Genomic DNA, 19,658 nt, shown 5'->3' with positions numbered 1-19,658 from the left:
AATGAGGATTTCAAGTATCTATGCTTAGTTAGATCATCTGCCTGCATTGCAGCCTTACAGTGTTTGCAATCATCTTGAATGGGGTCTAAATATTTTCCACCACCTCTCCTAAGGCATATTTAGCATCTTTTTATTTCATACAGAGAAATCCTCAATTATAGCTTTAAAACATTAGGCAAATAAAATCCACCCATTTCCTAGACTGTTGTGTCCCTGAGGCATCAGAAGCTGCAATATATTGGTACTATCCAATTATCTAACAGAAAGAGCTAAAGGAAACCATCTTATCCCCAACCCTCCTTCCTCCCCAAAAGGAGCAATGTGCCACTAAATAGAAATGCTTGAGTTGTCTGAAAGCAAAGAGAGAGAGAGATGGTAACAGCAAACCACCTTCATACCCCTGTCCCCAGGAGTCTTCTTTGGTATCTGCCTCTCACAGCCCTCTTCTTGTTCACCTGTGATAAGTGTAATCTCTCACCAGCAGCTGCCAAAGCTTCACTCATTGATTTCTTCACTAAGCATGCAGGCAACAGAAAAAGCGTGTTTGTTCACAAAGATCCTTCCTCCATCTCCTGCACCAGACTGGTACCTGTATTGAAATAATTCATAATTATTAAGAAGTCTATGGGAATGGGTATCTAACTCAGTACAGGCTACAACAATTGGCTGTGTTGGCTGAGAAGAATGCTAAGGCAGTGACTACCCTGAGCCTCCTACAGGGGGTGCAGCGTGTGTGTGGTGGGGCAGGGGAGTACCACTGATGCATTGCATTCCATGGTATTGTACTCAAGAGTTCTCTGATGCTGGATTACAGCAGTCAGGGCCTTGGAGTTGAAGCTAAAATTGTTTATTATACAGTAAACTAATTGGTAACCTACTCTTTCCTTACCTACACACAAAATTGAAAATTTACCTCTTGTAGAGGGCTTAAAACACCATGAACGTTTAGGTTCTATTGGCATATTGCAAAGTGCTAAACTTTCCCTGTAAAATCTCTAAATCAAAAACATGCAAGATCCTTCGCTAAACCTTTGTTTGGTTAATTTTGCCAAATAAAATGAAGAACAGATATTATGTGACGTGAAACCTCTGGTGATGTTTTAAGTGTCTGGCATTGTGCAATTTAAAAAAATATATATTTCTAAGGCAAGAGCAGATGACCTTTGAGGCAATCAAGCTTTTCAGACAATATTTTTAATTGTTTTGCATTGTAGTTTTCCAATTTTTTCTTCTATTTTTTTTTATTTTGAACTCCTAGGTATGTATTTAATCTCTCAGACTTATTGGTCTTTTCTTTAGAAGAATTTGGTTTCTGCATTTTATTTTGTTCTTTGGATTCTTCCTATGTTGTCTTTTCTTTTCACACAAAAGGAAGTATGCAACCTTCTTTAGGAATGATGAAATTCATCTATGGTAGTAGAGGCTATGAAAAGCTCTCAGAGTAGTGAAACTAGAACAGTTCTGGGTCTCACTGGCCAGCAATAATAAGAAATACATAATATTTACATACCATTTTAAATCTTCAAAGTGCTCTACAAATTTAAATAATTAATCCTCTCAACAACCCAATCAGGTAGGCAGATAAGTATTATACTCATTTTATAGAGGGGAAACTGAGACAGAGAGAGTAAGTGACCCACTAAGTAGGACTAGAATAAAGGTCTGCGAACCCCCAGTCTCGTGTTCTAGCCATTAGGCTATTTCGACACCACACTTTCTGTGTGCAGTGGAGCTGGGCTCCATATTGCCCATTAATGGTGTGGATTTAGGGTGGGGGGAATAAGGGAAAGGGTGATGGCAGGACAACTGCATTCAGGGTTACAAGGATCCAGCAGCCAGTTCATAGAATGCATACAGGGGTTGTAGCCACTATTTCAGCCCAGGAGAATACTGAAAGGAACTTTCCTCCCATTGCATGCTCATGGAAAGCAAGGTTATTTGGAGTTCCTATTCTAAGGAGCTCCCAAGAACTGCTTCTTCTGTACACCCCTGGGGAGAATACATTTCCCTAATGGTGCATTGCAAAGATGGGTCTATGGCTTCTCCTCATTGGCCCATAGAGTTATCTGGGAGTATAAGGGAAAACATGCTTCACTATTTTGAAATGTGGGAACACACAGTGAGGGGAGGGAGGGATTTATACTCACCTAACAGAGGCACAACAATCCCTCTCGGTAGTCTCCCGCAGGCAATGCTGTGCCAAAAGTTTCTCCTAAACCAGGGGCTTTAGCTGAATAAACATAGAGCGTTTCCTGAGTATTGATAGGGAAAGAGTGATGATTCTGTCACTCACTGTTGCCAAAACCAGAGTGAAGCAATGGGATGATAAAGTAAATCACTTAGTGATTACACTTAAGACAAGGATCTTGTCATGGAAATCATTAATGAAAATGAAGAGTTTTGTAAATATTGTAGGATATGAACAATCCATATAAAAATAGTTTGACATACTCAAAATTTTTACTGACACTTCAGCTTTTTACAAACTATCAACCCTACTCCACAAAAAGCCAGTAAAGGATGGATTAACATATACAAATTATCATATATTCAAGAAGCCTACAATCTCCAAGCAATTTTTGATTAATCCAATGACTGTTTATGGACACACATATCAATGTTTACATAACAGAGCATTTCTTGTGTTATTTTACTGGTCCTCTTTGCTTAATAATTCTTATCGCATGGGACAGTTCATTTCTGATATAATAATAAGACTGAGAAAACACCACAGTTATTTTACAAGTATTTTCACATACACAAATAAGGCATTTAAAATCACAAGCAAAGGGTTCTCTTCCAACTCAGTGAACTTGTACATTTGATCAGCATCAAGGATGACATCAGACACTAACCAGTTACTCTACACTAGGTCAATAGTAAGCAGACTGTAAAAAGGGACAAAAAACAGATAAATACTAGCACTTGGAAAGTGAGAACACTGCTTTTCAGTTAATTTGTTGCTTGCTCTTGTAGCTACTAATTTATCTCCAAAACAATTTATTTCTGCAAATCTAAACACTAAAGTATGGTAACCTAATGGTTTACTAAATGGCACTTTTTGTTTACATACAACATGTCAAGAATTCTTAGGGAAGACGCATCATAGTAAAAGTGTGCTTGATTTTGCATAACCTGGCTTCTGAGCAATGATTTACACTAGTTATGAAATTCCTTTGGGAATGGCAAATCATGCAAATACCTCAAAGATGCAGGTGAATGTAATAGCATATTTAAGAAATGATAATTCAAGCCACATGCAAGCAAAAGGGGGATGTGGGGAATACCTGCCCTGGGACTGGAAAGGTATTTTATGTTTTATAAGTAGGAAACCAATAGGTTTTTGAGGGTGGGGAATTTCTCTGTCTTTCCACTACAGTTAAATCCCTGGTTGTGAGTCTATGTGTTGTGGTGGGCCTATTAAGTAATTAAAAATATCTAAGTGATTCCCATCAGAAATTTAAATAACATTTCTGTAATATATAAATGCAAACGTATAAATACTTTGTGCTTCCAGGTTGACTTGTTTTCCCTTACAAAAATACTACCTAGTATGCTACAATAGTTAATCAAACCATGCAGTAACAATGTTGTAAGCATTTTGTGTTATATAATACAGTATTTTATAACCAAGAAACAAAATGCTTACAACATTATTGAAAGAAAGCAGTGTTAGAAAAGTAAAGGCAATTAAGAAAATATTATGCTAGTGGGAGGAGTGTGTATGTTGCTCGTCTGGTCTATGGGTATGTCTACACTATGGGATTATTCCGATTTTACAGAAACTGTTTTTTTAAAACAGATTGTATAAAGTCGAGGGCACGCGGCCACACTAAGCACATTGATTCGGCGGTGTGCGTCCATGTACCAAGTCTAGCGTCGATTTCCGGAGCGTTGCACTGTGGGTAGTTATCCTGTAGCTATCCCATAGTTCCCGCAGTCTCCCCCGCCCATTGGAATTCTGGGTTGAGATCCCAATGCATGATAGTGCAAAAACAGTGTCGTGGGTGATCCTGGGTAAATGTCGTCACTCAATCCTTCCTCCGTGAAAGCAACGGCAGACAATCATTTTGCGTCCTTTTCCCCCCGGATTGCCCTGGCAGATGCCATAGCGTGGCAACCATGGAGCCTGTTTTGCCTTTTGTCACTGTCACTGTATATGTACTGGATGCTGCTGACAGAGGCGGTACTGCAGTGCTACACAGCAGCATTCATTTGCCTTTGCAAGGTAGCAGAGATGGTTATCATCCCTATTGCACCGTCTGCCATTGTAAATTGGTGATGAGATGATAGTTATCAGTCATTTTGCACCGTTTGCAATTGGAAATTGGCGATGATGGTTATCAATCATTTTGTACCATCTGCTGCTGTCATGGGTGCTCCCGGCTGGCCTCGCTGAGGTCGGCTGGGGGGCGCATGGACAAAAATGGGAGTGACTCCCCGGGTCATTCCCTTCTTTATGTTTTGTCTAAAAATAGAGTCAGTCCTGCCTAGAATATCGGGCAAGTGTACTAGAGAACCAGAGAGCACAGCCACTCCGGGTCAGAGCCCCAGAGATCCCGCAGAAATGATGAGCTGCATGCCATTCTAGAGGGTGCCCCTGCAACAACCCTACCCATTGCTTCCCTCCTCCTCCAACCCTCCTGGGCTACCATTGCAGTGTCCCCCCATTTTTGTGATGAAGTAATAAAGAATGCAGGAATAAGAAACACTGACTTTTTAGCAAGATAAAATGAGGGGGAGGCAGCCTCCAGCTGCTATGATAGTCCAGGCAGGACATTAAAGGGTCGGGGGGAGAGGAGCGTAGCCTCCCGCTGCTATGATGAGGACGGTTACCAAGCATTTTGTACCATCTGCTGGGAATGACCAGGAGTCATTCCCATTTTTATCCAGGCGCCACCGGCCGACCTCACCAAGGCCAGCCAGGAGCACTCACGGGATGATGAGGACGGTTTTCCACCATTTTGCACCGTCTGCCATCAGGAAAGGAAGGGGAGGGGATGCTGCTGTTCAGCGCCGCAGCACCGCGTCTACCAGCAGCATGCAGTAGACATACGGTGACATTGAAAAAAGGTGAGAAACGATTTTTTCCCCTTTTCTTTCATGGGGAGGAGGGGGGGTAAATTGACGAGATATATCCTGAACCACCCCGGACAATGTTTTTGACCCTTCAGGCATTGGGATCTCAGCCAAGAATGCAAATGCTTTTCGGAGACTGCGGGGACTGTGGGATAGCTGGAGTCCTCAGTACCCCCTCCCTCCCTCCATGAGCGTCCATTTGATTCTTTGGCTTTCCGTTATGCTTGTCACGCAGCACTGTGTTGAGTCCCTGCTGTGGCCTCTGTCTATCATAGCCTGGAGATTTTTTCAAATGCTTTGTCATTTCGTCTTCTGTAACGGAGCTCTGATAGAACAGATTTGTCTCCCCATACAGCGATCAGATCCAGTATCTCCCGTACGGTCCATGCTGGAGCTCTTTTTGGATTTGGGACTGCATCTCCACCCGTGCTGATCAGAGCTCCACGCTGGGCAAACAGGAAATGAAATTCAAAAGTTCGCGGGGCTTTTCCTGTCTACCTGGCCAGTGCATCCGAGTTCAGATTGCTTTCCAGAGCGGTCACAATGGTGCACTGTTGGATACCGCCTGGAGGCCAATACTGTCGAATTGCGGCCACACTAACCCTAATCCGACATGGCAATACCGATTTCAGCGCTACTCCCCTCGTCGGGGAGGAGTACAGAAATCGGTTTAAAGATTCCTTTATATCGATATAAAGGGCTTCGTTGTGTGGAAGGGTGCAGGGTTAATTCGGTTTAACGCTGCTAAATTCGGTTTAAATGCGTAGTGTAGACCAGGCCTATGATTTGTGAGTCACCAAGCAAGACTGCATTTCTAACCTTCCAGAAGTGTTGGGGGAGAGGGGATGGATAAAGACATGAATTGCCTTCTCTTCTCCTCCTGCTGCCAGTGAAGGAAAAGTGTGTGCATATGTGCGTGAGAGAGAGAGAGGCGGCAATGAGTTGTTGCTTCCCCTTCAGGTCATGTTGCCTTAGCAAGAGATAGAACTAGCCTATGAGTTACAGAGCTTTCATGGAATGCTAGGCACCCAAGAGTGAGGTACTTGAGGTATTGTGGTGTTTCCAAGGGGGATTTGTGTCGCAAAGAAGGTACAAAGGATAATTAGCAATAAACAACATATTTAGCATCACTGTAATAGACTGTGACCTCTAAGTTTACAGATTCATTAAAAGTCCTTGCTGTTGGGCTTGTAATGTCATCTGCCAGTTCCTTTAATATTCTTGGATGGAGATTATCCAGGCCCCTTGATTTGGCCCCATTAAACTGTTTGAGTTTGACTTCCACCTCGGATGAGGTAATTTCTACTTTCATGTTCTCATTTCCCATTAGCCCCCCTTCTACTACTCCTAAACTCATTACCTTTATTTAAAAACTGAGGCAAAATATTCATTTAGGAGTTGGGCCATGCCAAGATTATCTTTAATCTCTTCCCCAGACTCAGTGTTTAGTGGTCCCGCTTCTTTCATTTTTTTTCTTTTTATTTCTATGGCTATAGAACCTTTTACTATTGGTTTTAATTCCCTTTGCAAGGTCTAGCTCTACTTGGCTTTTGGCAGTTCTCACTTTTCCCGTACACTTTCTGACTCCAAGAGGTAGCTTTCTTTGCAGATCGTTTCCATCTTCCATTCCTTGTAGGCTTTCTGCTTTCTCTTAATAACCTGTTTGAGATACCATGAAGTCAGAAGAGGAAGAATGAGCATTCCCCCTGATTCTACCCACTCCTGCAAAGAGACTTTACGATCTTTGCCCCTTTCTCTAGTGGAGCATTGTTGGTGGGACTGAGAGAGGGGGAACAAGGAAATGGTGCTGCAGAGGCAGTTAACTCACTCTGCTTTCATCCATGAGTGAGGAGATTCCCCAAATACCTGAAAGCAGAAGGGACAATCCTACTCAAGCTCTGAAGGAATGCAGCTTCTAATGATGATTTTGTATGCTCCTAATTCAGGCAGCCTGCCTCATCTTCATACTCTTAAGCTTTGGGCTTGCTGGACAAGTTATCCTGATATTTCCTGGTCCCATTTAGTACAATTGTTTATATAAAAATATAAGCCTACTCAGAGTGTGTTAATTTTACTCCCTGAATGACTTTAACATTCAGATTGCGGGCAAAATGGGCAGTTCCTATGTGAGTTGTCTTATACACAAGTATATGGGATAAAACATTTTTTTAATTCATTACTTTAAAATGTTCAGGTTATCAGTATTTCAATGCTTTTAGAAAGTAATACAAATAACAATTTTCTTAAGATATGAGGCAAAAACTTTCAGATAGAATTTAAACTGTAACTTGATATGCAGTAATGTAAAATGTAATTACAATGCTCTAAGTTGTATACTTTAAACAAAACAGAAAAAGAAAAATGCCCCAAGTACTTGAAGGTCAGGCAATTTAGGGTTAAGATTAAAAATTCAAAAGTCGGAAAAGTGTTGAGTTTAAAAAACCCTAAATTAGTTCAGGCCTCTTGTGTGGACACTCTTTATTTCAGTTTTAAAGTGGATCATATTGATTTAACTTAAATCGGTGAGGAATTGATGTAAGCTAAATTGATATGGGTATTCTTACACTGAAAGTGTTTACACAAGTAGTTTTTACCAATTTACAAAATTGGTTTCTAAACCAATGATGTTAAATTGGTGTAACTTTCTCATGTAGACAAGATCTCAGAAGTGGGTCTTTAGAAGGGATTAGAAGATTGTTGAACTAGCCATCTAATTTCCTGTTTTCTTTCTAGAATTTTATAATATGTATATATAACTATGCACAAAAGAACATTATTAAGTCTGCCAAGTTAAGGACTCAAAAGTTAAGAAATGCTAGAATTAGGGAATGCCTGATTTTGCAGGCTTAATGTTTGGTGGTTTTTATTTTTGTTAATTTCCTATGATTTTAAAAAAGCAAATTGAAAAAACCCAAACAAATTTAATTTTTGGCATTGTATGGACACCCATGTGGATCATCAACAGGGCTGGAACCTTTACACCCCACACATACACTTCTGCTGCTTGAGCTAATAGAGTGACTGACAGAAGTAGAAGTTCTTTATGCAGACCAGCATTAAAAGGGGATGATACACTTTGTCACTGGGTTTCAAAGAAGTTTGCTGGCAGCAGAAGTATGGTGAGACTCAGGAATTCTCGGTTCCATTGCAGGATCTAAAGGGACTGGCTCTTCTGTCTGTTCCCTCCCAAGCTTGACCCCTTCTGCTTCATCCCCTCCCACCTCTCTGAGTAATATGTGGCAGGTGGGCACCCTCCAATCTGCTCTCTGTGCCATCTGGTACAGGTCTGCTACTCTATCTGGGCATCTACCTTTCTGCCACTGATCCCTTCCCCCTGGAGAATTGGGTCAATAACAAGGCCAGGTTGGTCACCAGTTGCAGAGATGGACAGGGCTGCTCTAGTGCCTTTCTCTTTTGGGAGAGGGCCTGGTGCTCAACCAGATGCTGTCCATGCTCTGGAACTGGTTTACTACACTGAACCTGCCCCTGGGAACCCTAGACGGTCCCCAGAAGAAAATCCTGGAGTTTTTCTGGCCAATGCTTCACTGGGTCTTTGCGGGTGTGCTGAGCCTCCCCCTGGGGTAGAGAGGATGTGCTTGGTCTGCAACTGTAGCCAGGTCCCTGCCTTCCATCTCCAGGTCCTGCAGAATCTGCTTTACAGTGCAGGTAGTATAGCATGGAGCGCACTGGTGCATACTTGCCTCCACCGCCTCTGAGGGCTCCAGTATGACTGGCAGCTCTTTTGGCTCCACCCGAGAGATGTCCCCTAAGACCTCTCTGAGCTGCCAGTCTCTTTCACCAGGACCTGGAAGCTAGTCTCTGCAACCAGGAAAGTGGCAGCAACCTAGCGGGAGGATCTCCTCTCAGAACCCCTGCTACACAACCCCCATCTATGTGTGCAGGTGGTGGAATCTCCCTTGGTGCACTGGAGGTTGGTCCTGGCTGGTACCACCACACTGAGACCTCCAGGACTATAATTGGAGGGTCTGAGAGGACCCCATGGTGTTTAACCAGTGCATGAGGCTGTCCACCCTGGCTGTCCAGAACCCATCAATGGGCCCCTGTCCTGTGAGCCTCCCTGGCTGACCCCAACATGCAACCTGAGCTGAATGCACAACATTCAGCTGGTTTGCCTCTGAACTGCGCCCAGGAAACATGTGTATTACTTGTGCTTCACATCATCCACTTCCTTGCCCTTGTGTCCTGCCCTGACACTGAGAGGTGGGACTTGTTGCCAATGAAGGAGGGAGAGGAGCCCTGATGGGGCAGTCTGCACTCCATTCTAGTCTCACAGCCCGCCAGGGATATTAGTTGATGGCATAGACAACTTGTGCCTCTTGATGCTGGGGGGGGCACAATCTAAAGGGGACATGTAACCACCCCACATCTCCTCTGCCCAGTGACCTCCCTACTCTGCTCCCAGTCCGGGCCTGCCATGCTTTTGCTGCCCCACCAGAATTATCTGCAGGGGAAAGGGGGGCTCTGTCCTTCTCCCACTGCTCCCTGGCACATTTGACCATTCTCCCTGGCAGCCGGGCCCAGGAGGGAGCCGCTTCTCATGCCATCTGAAGCTGGCTGCTATGGGTCACTGCTCTGTGCAGCACAATGGTTGCCTGCAAGAACCAAACTGCAGAGGCAGTGGAGTGGGTTGCCCACTGCCCAGGCCTGGCTGCCAGGGACAGGGGCTGAGGGATCTGGAAATGTGTCTCCCTATCCTGGCTCTTGCAGGCAGCCACCGGGCTGCACAGACCAGCAACCAGGAGCAGTGGACGTGAGAAGTGGCTGGTCCCCAACCAAGCCTGGTTGCCAGTGACGGGGCTGAGTGTGACAGGGGGCAGGTGCAGTGAGACAAGGACAGACCCCTTCTCCCTCCTCCTGGCAGGCCAAGCAGAAATCTGGGGGGGAGGGCAAGGTGTACTTGAGCCTGCATGCCCCCACCCCGAATCCCCATGCATTGCCTATGGTTGGCAGTTCCTTCATAGAACCCTGAGCACAGCTGTGTACCTGGTGTGGTTCATAAACACAAACTCCCCCAACAACTGTCCCTTTTGTGTACCTGGTGCACATCTACACAGAACGCGTCAGGTTGCATCCCTTCTTCAGCTCCTCCAGAACCTCCTACTGAATGTTGGCAGGACTGGGACTGCTGCCCGCCCGGAGCGGCGGAACCGGGGAGCCGGCTGCCCCAGCATCGCACCTCCTGATTCACTCACACCCTATCTGTGGCCTCAGAAAGTTGCAAGACTTCCTTGTCAATCTGCTCCTGGTGCTGGCTAAGAGAGCCATCCATCACAGCAGGAGAAGGAAAGTGGAGAACAGGGCAGGGAGGAGAATGTTTTACAACTGTTCTACATTGGTGGGTCCTTTTCTGTCCTTGTCCGATCATGCCTCTGGGCACAGTTCCTCTTGGCAGTGTGTCCACTGACTCCTTAGATGACTTTGAGGAGCAGTGGGTGTTAGCTGGAATTCTCAGCCCAAACAGTTATAGTTTGGCAAAGTTATAAGTACTCGAAAATAGTCTTAGAATGGGAAGTGTTAAGCAAATTTCATAGGCTGTAATATTGATCGTTGTGTCCTCACACTTTTAATTCTTGCTTTTTTTCCTGTGGGAATTAAATTTCCCAAACTGTGTTATTAGGTAGGCAAGTGTCACTGCCCCACTTTATAGAGTGGAGTAGGAGTGTGCGCGCAAAGGTTACATTCCCCCTGTTTTAAAAGACCATCTTCATCTGCCCAACGTTTTGGACAGCTGCTTTCAAAAAGCTTGGCTTAAGTGTCTCTTGTCCAGGGCCGCACACGTAGCCCTTAATCACCGCCTGAGGTGGGATTAGAACCGGAGTCTCACCCTCTGCCAGTTCCTTGGACTAGCCATTTAGCCAAGAGGGAATAAATCAGCCTCGTCAGCTCGCGCCCGTACGGATACGCGCGCTGGGAGTGCGGGAAGGCGCGCGTCCGCCCAGCTTCCCAGGGAATTCGCGGGAGCAGCAGAGGTTCTTCCCGCGCACGCGCAGCCGGCCGGGCCTCGGGAGCGCGGAGTCGCGCGGCGGCGGCGGGAGGGAAGCTGCTGAGGTAAAGTTAGGGGGAGAGACAGACTCCGTCAGCGAAGCGAGAGCCGGGGAGGCTCAGCGGCCGCCATTACTGAGCCGAGAGCGCCGGGGAGGCGGGACGGGGCCGCGGCCGCCAAGAGCGCGGAGGGCCGGCGAGTCTGGGAAGCCCGGCGGGGAGGAGAAGCCGCTGGCGAGGAGAGACCGTCCCGGGAATGCTGCTACCCCCGCCGCCGCGGAGGAGCCGGATCCCGACCGCGCGAGGTAGGGGAAAGAATCCGTTCCCCTGGGATCTCACCCGGCTCCCCACCCCGGGCTGCAGGGGCCGGGGCCGGCCGGCCGGCGGAGAAGGGGGAGCTGCTGCCGTCGCTGGGTGTAACCAGCTGGGAGGGCTGGGACTGCTGCCCGCCCGGAGCGGCGGAACCGGGGAGCCGGCTGCCCCAGCACCGCCCGGCACCTACGCGCGGGGGGGGCGGGAGAGGAGTGCGCTGCCTGGTCCCAGACAGGTGAAGGGCAAGGCCTGAGCAATGGGAGGGTCTGAGCTTGCCGTACGAGGCTGCCAGCTGGTCACGGTTGTGGGGGGAGCTTTCCTAGTCCTCTCGCCTTCCTCCTCCTAATTCTTCCTTTCTCTTCTCTTCCCTTCTCTAATGGATTTCAACTGTTCTCAGTTCTCCCACCCTAGCCCCCTTCCCCTACGCCTCAGAAATTCCTTGAAATTAAATCTCAGCAAACTTTGCTCCCTTAATGATCTGTGTGCGTTTCTATTTTTCCACCAGGTGGGTTTTTGAAATAGGGGATCCAGGATGAGATGTTGCAATTTACAGCATTTTATATCCTTTCAGCCGGTGTAACCTTTAGACTTTATCCACCCAAGGAAAGCTCTAGGGATACATATAGAAATAACAATATGGTGTTGCGGATGCATGATATAGGGAGGGTGAAACACTGGATCTGTTTAAAAATTTAAGGTCAATAACAGAGAAAATGGGAAGCCACCCCCCTTTTTTGCCCCCTCTGTATATGAGGCTTTTGGTATCTTCAGTGCTAAGGATTTGCCTAGTAAGTGGGAGTCAAACATTATTTTAAATCTAAAACAAAATAGTCTAGAGGTGTGTGTGTATTCTTAAATTGAAATTCACACAGATGATTGTTTTTTTTTTGCTTAGATAGTAGAGATTGACAGAATTTTTTTTGAAAGTGTGCACTGCAGAATAAAACTGAAATGGATCACTGCATTTGCTGATCAATCGCACGTCCATTTTAACTGTGTGTCTTTGGAAGGCTTTCACTACTATTGAAATGAATTACAGCACTGATCCTGGTATACCCATTTCATATATGAATGAGGAGTTAATAGGTGGTATTTTTCTATTGTGTTGATGTCACTGTGTCCTACCTTATAAGGTTCTGTGGTATGAAAACTGTTTTCAGCTGTGACAACAGTTACTGTAATCCCAGAATTATGCTTTAAAAAAAAAGAATTAACAGTGCATATTTAAAACTGGCAGGTTTATAAATGAGGATCCAGGTACATTTTTGACATGGGGGCTTATTTTTTTTCCTTGTGACTATTGGTTTTTGTTTATGGTAATATGCTACAACTTAAATATACTAATTTTACTATACTGTAGTAAATGTGCAGTTAATATAGTGGTGATATTTTTAGAGGCCATATAGTACATCATACAGTGTCAGAACATTACTTTAAGAGTTTGTTACATTATCACTAGCTTGTTGCTTTTAATCTGGGAAAATAACGTTCTAAACGCTGAATATACAAATTACTAAAACATATCTTTTATAAGCTTGATTGGAATGTAAATAGGTTTAATGGTGCAGTTGTGAACAACTCAATAAAATAAAAGACTTACAGCCAAGTTTCTTCTTTTGGTGGTGGTAGGCTTTATTTTTGCTAAGGTGCGTCATGGGTAACATAATCCAATTAAATATTTTATGCTCAGAACAAATTGTCTTTAAAATCCTATTGTTAACACAGGTATAAACGAACAGAGTTTGTTTTTTGAGGTTAAAGATAAAAAGTTTTCTTTGTCCCTTAGGTCTTTATTTTCACGGAAAATTTCTCTATGATGTTTACATAACCATATTAATCAAGTTTTCTGAGCATCTTTATTAAAGAATAATGCTACTAAAAATAATTCCATTCCATATAATAAAGGTATTAAAGGATGCTGGCAATCTTATCAGACCCCCAAAGGTACTTCCTTAACTAAGGGTAAATTGAGGTAAAACTAAAGGTAAATATAGTGGCACTCCTGGAGGATGCCTTACATATAGTTTTAAAACATTTATTATTTTTAATAGACTAATATATGGAATATTTTAAAAATTTTCTATAAAGCAGTCTCCAGAGTTGATTCTATATGTGAATTTACCTTTATTGAAGGAATAAAAGTTTTGTCTAAGTGGATGTCTGGAGTGAATGAGTAATTTGTGACTTCAAAATTTAGTCACTGTGCATAGAGATGTTCTACTGTAAATGAGCAGTTACTAGAGAAAACATTGTGTATATCCCAGATAATTTGATACCACTACTGCAGTGAGCAATTATTTTAGCACTGGAAGATGATATTTGTTACTGATAATACATTTTTAGAAATCTCAGGCACTGCAAAATGTTTTCAAAGGTACAACTTGGGCTAAAGTATCAGAGTATCTCTTTATAATAGTTAATATTTGCTACTTGGAGAGTGCTTTTTATGCATAGATCTCTAAGCACTTTGTAAAATGAAAATAATGCTTACTCACATTTGTAGAGAGGGAAACTGAGACAAAGATGTGTGATTTGCCCAAGGCCATACAAGTCAGTGGCAGAACTAGAAATAGAACCAGATCTCCTGACTTTTAGTACGGTGGCCTAAGCCATATCACAATTCCTCCTTAAAAAGGACACTTGATTTACATGGCACAACACATATGGGTTGCTGAGTTCTGCTCCACTATTTTCTCTATCCTTTTAGTGACTGGTTTTATTCTCTTTTCTTCCACATGCCAAACAGGTTTTAGTTCAGTTTCACAGTTTCTTCCTCTAATTTATGACTTTTCTTTTTTTTCCTCTTCATCACTTCCTTTATCCCATTATCTTGCAGGTTCTGTCTTGAATTCTCCATAATTCCCCTTGGTAATCTTCCTTCCAGCAACACTTTTGTGGTCTTTGAGTAACTATACTGTTATCTGTAAATGGAGAGCCTGATCCTGCAGTCTTTGCACTAAGAAACTTTTGTTGAACAGCATGAATATCTTTAGTGGGAGTTGCTCCTGCACAATGACTACAAGATCAGGCCTAGTCTGATTTTGTGTTACAGTTTTACTTTTTGCTTCTGTTTAAATAATGGTATTATATCTAAATTTAACAGTTGTCTTTCAGATATTTTGAAAATCTTCTGTAGAAGACCAATAGCCTAATCTAGAGAAAAAAATTCAGACTTGAATAATGATGGTAATTTGAACCATTACTGTTTGCCAATATATGTGTCTTCATAAAACAGTTGTTTGAGATTTCAAGACAACACATGTTGTGGGTGGTTCCTGATTTTAATATCCACTTGTAGTTAACTTTTTATCTGAATACAGTAATGTAATAGTCATAAAAATGCTTCCTAGGATTTTAGAGAGAAATTTCAAAATAGCAAATGGTAAATGTAATTGGTGAGCACCATGTGAAATTACTAATAGTCAAAATATAGTTACTCTTGGAACAATTAGAATACAAGATCCCATCCTGAGAGCTCAGTGGGGTGTTTTGTTTTTAAAAGTGGAAATAATTTTTAGATTATATTAAATCTTAAAAGAGAATTAGGAGGATTTTCAAACTGAATGTAATATTAGTCAGTCAGAGATAAAATGGAAAACCTAGTGGGTTGAATCATAGAATATCAGGGTTGGAAGTGACCTCAGGAGATCATCTAGTCCAACCCCAAAGCAGGACCAATCCCCAGATCCCTAAATGGCCCTCTCAAGGATTGAACTCTCAACCCTAGGTTTAGCAGGCTAATGCTCAAACCACTGAACTATCTCTCCCTCCTAAAGGGACTGAGAAATTGGAACACCTCCTTTTAACCCAAGTTTTGCGTGTGTGTGTGTGTGTGTGTGTGTGTGTGTGTGTGTGTGTGTTTTATATGTTCCACGTTCCACTTTGGGCAAAGCATGTAATTTTTCGTCCGTCCCAGTTTGTAAAATGAGGATAACAGTTTCTTTATAGCTTTGGAATGAGGATTAAGGGTAGAGGATTGCTCTTTAAAAATGTAATGTGATATATTTAGAATTCATATAATAAAGAAAAACAACGAAAATTTGGATCACCCAGTTTCATCCTCCATCTGTTTCGCATTATGACTTGCTGTACCATTCAAACTAATTTCTTCTCTGATCTTGAAATACCTGCAATGTTAGTGCTCAAGCCACCTCTCTTGGTAGTTTGTTCCCGTATTTATTTTTGTTAGTTATTCCTGTGTTGAAGTTATTTCCCAACATGTAGCCTGAATGTTTTCTTCCTTGGTTTAGTGTTTGTGGGTTTTTAACCCTTTAAAATAATTTATGAAAGTTATTTACACATTTTCAATCCCTTTTTATAAATAAATTCAGTTTGGTTATAGTCACTGTTACTAAAATTAATGCTAATGAAAGGTGCCCAATTGACAGTCTTGGATACTTAAGAGTAAAATATGGTCAGAGGCAGTGCAAGCATTCCTAAACAGCTTTGTTTAATGTGCATGAATGTTGATTTGAAGTGAGGTGCGTCCACTCTTGTCCACTAGGCGATGGAGTGAGACTATCAACTCACTTTACACAGGCCCTCACAAGTAACATCTAAGGGTATCTCTTGGTAACTAACATCCTGGAACATCTTGAGATGTCTAAAAGTAATGAAATGAATACTGGTGGTTCAGTGGCTCTGGTGTATGCATCATCAATATAGTTCATACCCAGCCTTGAACACTAAAACCTAGTGAATATTTCCCGGGACTCAAGGTTTCATTGTACATCTTCCTTTGCCCCCAAAATAAAGTAAAACCAGTCTAATATTTAATTAGGAACTGAACCACTACCAGAGATAGGAAAAAATGAACCTTTGTTCATGTCCTTTTTCAAAGGACAGCACCGTAAAAGTGTAACTCCCTTTCCTCTCTTATTACTTTATTGCAGCATCCCTTGGTATAAACTCAATTTTTGGGGAGGGCTAAAATAAAAAAAGCTGAGGATTTATCATCTTGTGCCATAGTGATGCTTTTATTTTTCTGCTCCAATTGTTATAACCCACTGTAACTTCCTAATTACAAACCTATTCAGTAGCTTGTAATGTAATATATAACTGTATTTTAAAAATATATTTCTTGTAAGTATTTTTAAGATACATATATGTGGAAACAAATGTAATTCACCTGTGTTATATTTTAATATTAAGGAGTCAGACTTACAACCAAAATCACTAGGATGAATTTATTTTTCTATCAGTTTTTGGATGTCCAAAATGAGGTGCCATTAAGGGGCCCGATCTTCAGAAAAGATTGGGCACATCCGCCATCTAAAAATCAAGACTCAATGTCAAGTTGGGTTCTCAAAATCACAAGTGATTTAGAAAATCTTGGTCTAAATTTCTATCTCAGATGTATGTGGTGGTGGTGAGGATTTTTGCACAACAGCATAAGTTAAGGATGGAGTTCTGACTTGGATTTTGCCTCTGAAATTACATGTATTTGTAGATTTAAACTAAAGTAAATCTTTCTGATGAACAAAATAAAATATTTTGTTCCTTGTCCCAATGCTGGTTTTCTTATGCCTGTATAACTTTGAAAGTATTAATGGATTATGTGTTCATTTTCAGATCCCTCAAGGAAGGACTCCTTGAAGGAGATAGTTTAAATGTGTGACTGCAAGGAAATCCCTGCAAGTTAACCATCTTCTTGCTTGGTACCTTGCTTCTATCAGGGTAAGTTTAAGCTTTTGATCTTCATAATGTTCTGAAAAATTAATACAAGTGAATAGATACTGATTGCTACATATTATGTTTTTTTATAATAACTACATTCTGAACTTTAAAAACTCGTCCAAACAAAGTCCTATGGCAAGACATAGGCAATTCAAAGCAACTCTTTTTGCAATGATGTCTTGCATTTTTTCAATATGCATTAATTCACAAAGCCCTTCTTTTAGGGACCCAAAGATAGAAACTGTGTGATCCTTTAGTAACCCCAAAATCTTGGCAGGTAGGGGATTTTAGAAATGAAACAAAACAAAGCTCTGAACTCACAACAATCAAAAACACTAGGGAAAGTTTCTAGAAATTAATCTTTTAATCAGATCTTTAATGATACTTCAGTGTAATTATTTTACGTTGAATAGAATAAGACTTTAAAGCTCATGTCTTATCATGAATTTCTAGAAAATGCACATTTGTAAGTTTACAAAACCTTGTAAACATGGAACATTTAGAGGTAGGGTTATACAGGTGTACTTAGAAGAAAATCTTGCTTCCCTTTAGGGAACAATATAATAGTAATGGTCTGTTAAATGCCTACTCATAATGTATAGTCAGCTTATTTCTTTAACAGGTTTATTACTTTCTCAAGGCATTTCATTGTCTATTTGTGTATTATTTTCTAGTTCGATATCTGTATATCTATCTATGTGTAGCTATATCTACATATGAATGAGATGGAAGAAGAACTGCTGGGTCATGTAGTTCATGTTCCTGCTAATGCCAACCTTCCTTACAATTTTTTCCTTTGTCTGTCTTGTTAATGCTCCAACTGATGCAACATCTACCACTTTCCATGAAAGATCTTCATCAGTCTAATACGCCTGTCAGGAACTTTTCACTGCTACTCAGCAAAACTGTTTTTCTTTCCTTAATTTCATTCTGTTATTCCTAGTTGAAATTGCTCTTAATTCCTCTTGTTCTTAAGTGTTTAATCTTTTAGAATAACTTCCTTACTGTCTTCTCAGTTGTACAACTTGAAAGTTGATATTGATTTCTGAAGCCAGATTTCTTAAAAGCAGAGGAGAAGAGAAGGAAAGAATTGGTGTACAGTTTATATATTAAAGGGGATACATCAAATGAAAAATCAGTTGTGTCTGAAAACATTTATATGCTAGAGTTATGAGTAAGCATAGAAGATTGTTTTTTCTGTTGTGTTTGTTTACCTCTCATTTGACAGTATTCTGTCTGCAGCTGGTATCAGTCTTTGGTGTTGTCATTCATTTTGTCCTGTTTATGTCATCTTATAGCCACAAGGGAAATAAAACTTTTAAAAATCAAAAAGGAGAATGTGAAAGTAAAACCTTAAATTTGTAGTTATAGTACCCGAAATTACTGTTTACTATTTTTTTTTCAACTAACTGGATTTCAAATTGATGGTGTATTTTGAAATAAATCAGTGAATCAGACCTTCTTGGCCAAGACTTTACATTCCAACTTTCATTCACAGCAAATTTTTACTGGACTGTGATGAACAGAAAATAGTTTATAATGAAAATGTTGACTCACCGTCTAATTTTCATCTCGTGAATGATGCCACTATAATGTGTTTTACTTTAAAAAACAAACAAATAAACTTTGTTTATATTACTATAGATAATACTATGTTCCCAAAGGATTTATTTTTGCTAAAATGGTTTTGCTGAGAGAGCCATTTTGTTTTAGCCCTGCATTCTCTGGGTTGTAAGAGCAGGGAAAAACCTAGGAAGAAGGAACTTACAATATCTTACATTGTTTTACTCTTTGAACATGTTTCTGACTGAGACTGTTGGCAAATAATATCAAACATAATAAAATGCATAATAAAATACATAATAGTAGTTTTGCCTCTTGTGACCAAAAAAAACTCGCTGTGATGTAGAAATCAAGCTGAGTTTAAATTCCTTGTTTTTAATGAAATGTATTTGGTTTTAAAATTACTCATTTTAGTAATAGCAGCATAACTGAGATAACATTGTAGGTGAAAGCTGTTAAATTTTAAGTAAGTCAGTATCATGACAACGGATGTTACATGTATTTTGCTTCTGATCAATTTGAAGCTCAGTTTTAGTTTTCTAATGTAGATGTCAAATGAAAAGCTGTGTTTGTGTTACATTTGTTTTACAAAATAAAGCCATGAAAATAATTTCTTGAATATTTGACATCAGTTTAGTCTATTTACAATAAATTCTTATTTGCCTTATCTTAATTTAGGATTTCAAATGTAGATACATTTTAATATTTGCCTATAAGTTTTAAAAGTCTTGACCTAAACTTTGACAGGTTTTGGAAATGTATTATGCCAACCTTTTTTTTTTTTTTTTTTAAACTAAGAGCTTGTCTATATGAGACATTAGGGTGTCGCAAGCCATGGTGCAAATCTACACCACATTAGTTTGCAGTGTATTAACATCCTGTGTAAACAAGCCCTAAAGAAGCTTTCTGGGAATCACATCATTCATATCGACTGTTGTTGATAGGTTTCTTTGGATAATATAAAGAAAGACCAAATTATAATTAAGTTTGATTGCAAAATTGAGATGAAAAATTTAGGTGGGTTA

General features: G+C 41.1%; 1 protein-coding gene across 3 annotated transcripts in view; it reads left to right on the top strand.

Moving 5' to 3' along the window:
• The first annotated feature begins 11,066 nt into the window (after positions 1 to 11,066).
• The window catches only part of ARHGAP5 (Rho GTPase activating protein 5), an 86,974-nt gene continuing 78,382 nt past the window's right edge, over positions 11,067 to 19,658 (top strand). For 2 of the 3 annotated variants that reach the window (XM_045015743.1, XM_045015742.1), the window contains exons 1-2: positions 11,067 to 11,387; positions 16,966 to 17,070. The gene's annotated coding sequence lies outside the window, so the exon portion shown is untranslated. The remainder of the gene's footprint in view (positions 11,388 to 16,965; positions 17,071 to 19,658) is intronic. The other variant, XM_045015744.1, reaches the window with a different exon arrangement.

Source organism: Mauremys mutica, chromosome 4 (genome assembly GCF_020497125.1).
Source record: "Mauremys mutica isolate MM-2020 ecotype Southern chromosome 4, ASM2049712v1, whole genome shotgun sequence".
Taxonomy (NCBI): Eukaryota; Metazoa; Chordata; order Testudines; family Geoemydidae; genus Mauremys; species Mauremys mutica.
Note: the sequence above shows the minus strand (reverse complement) of the source record. Positions and strands in the feature narration are given on the sequence as shown.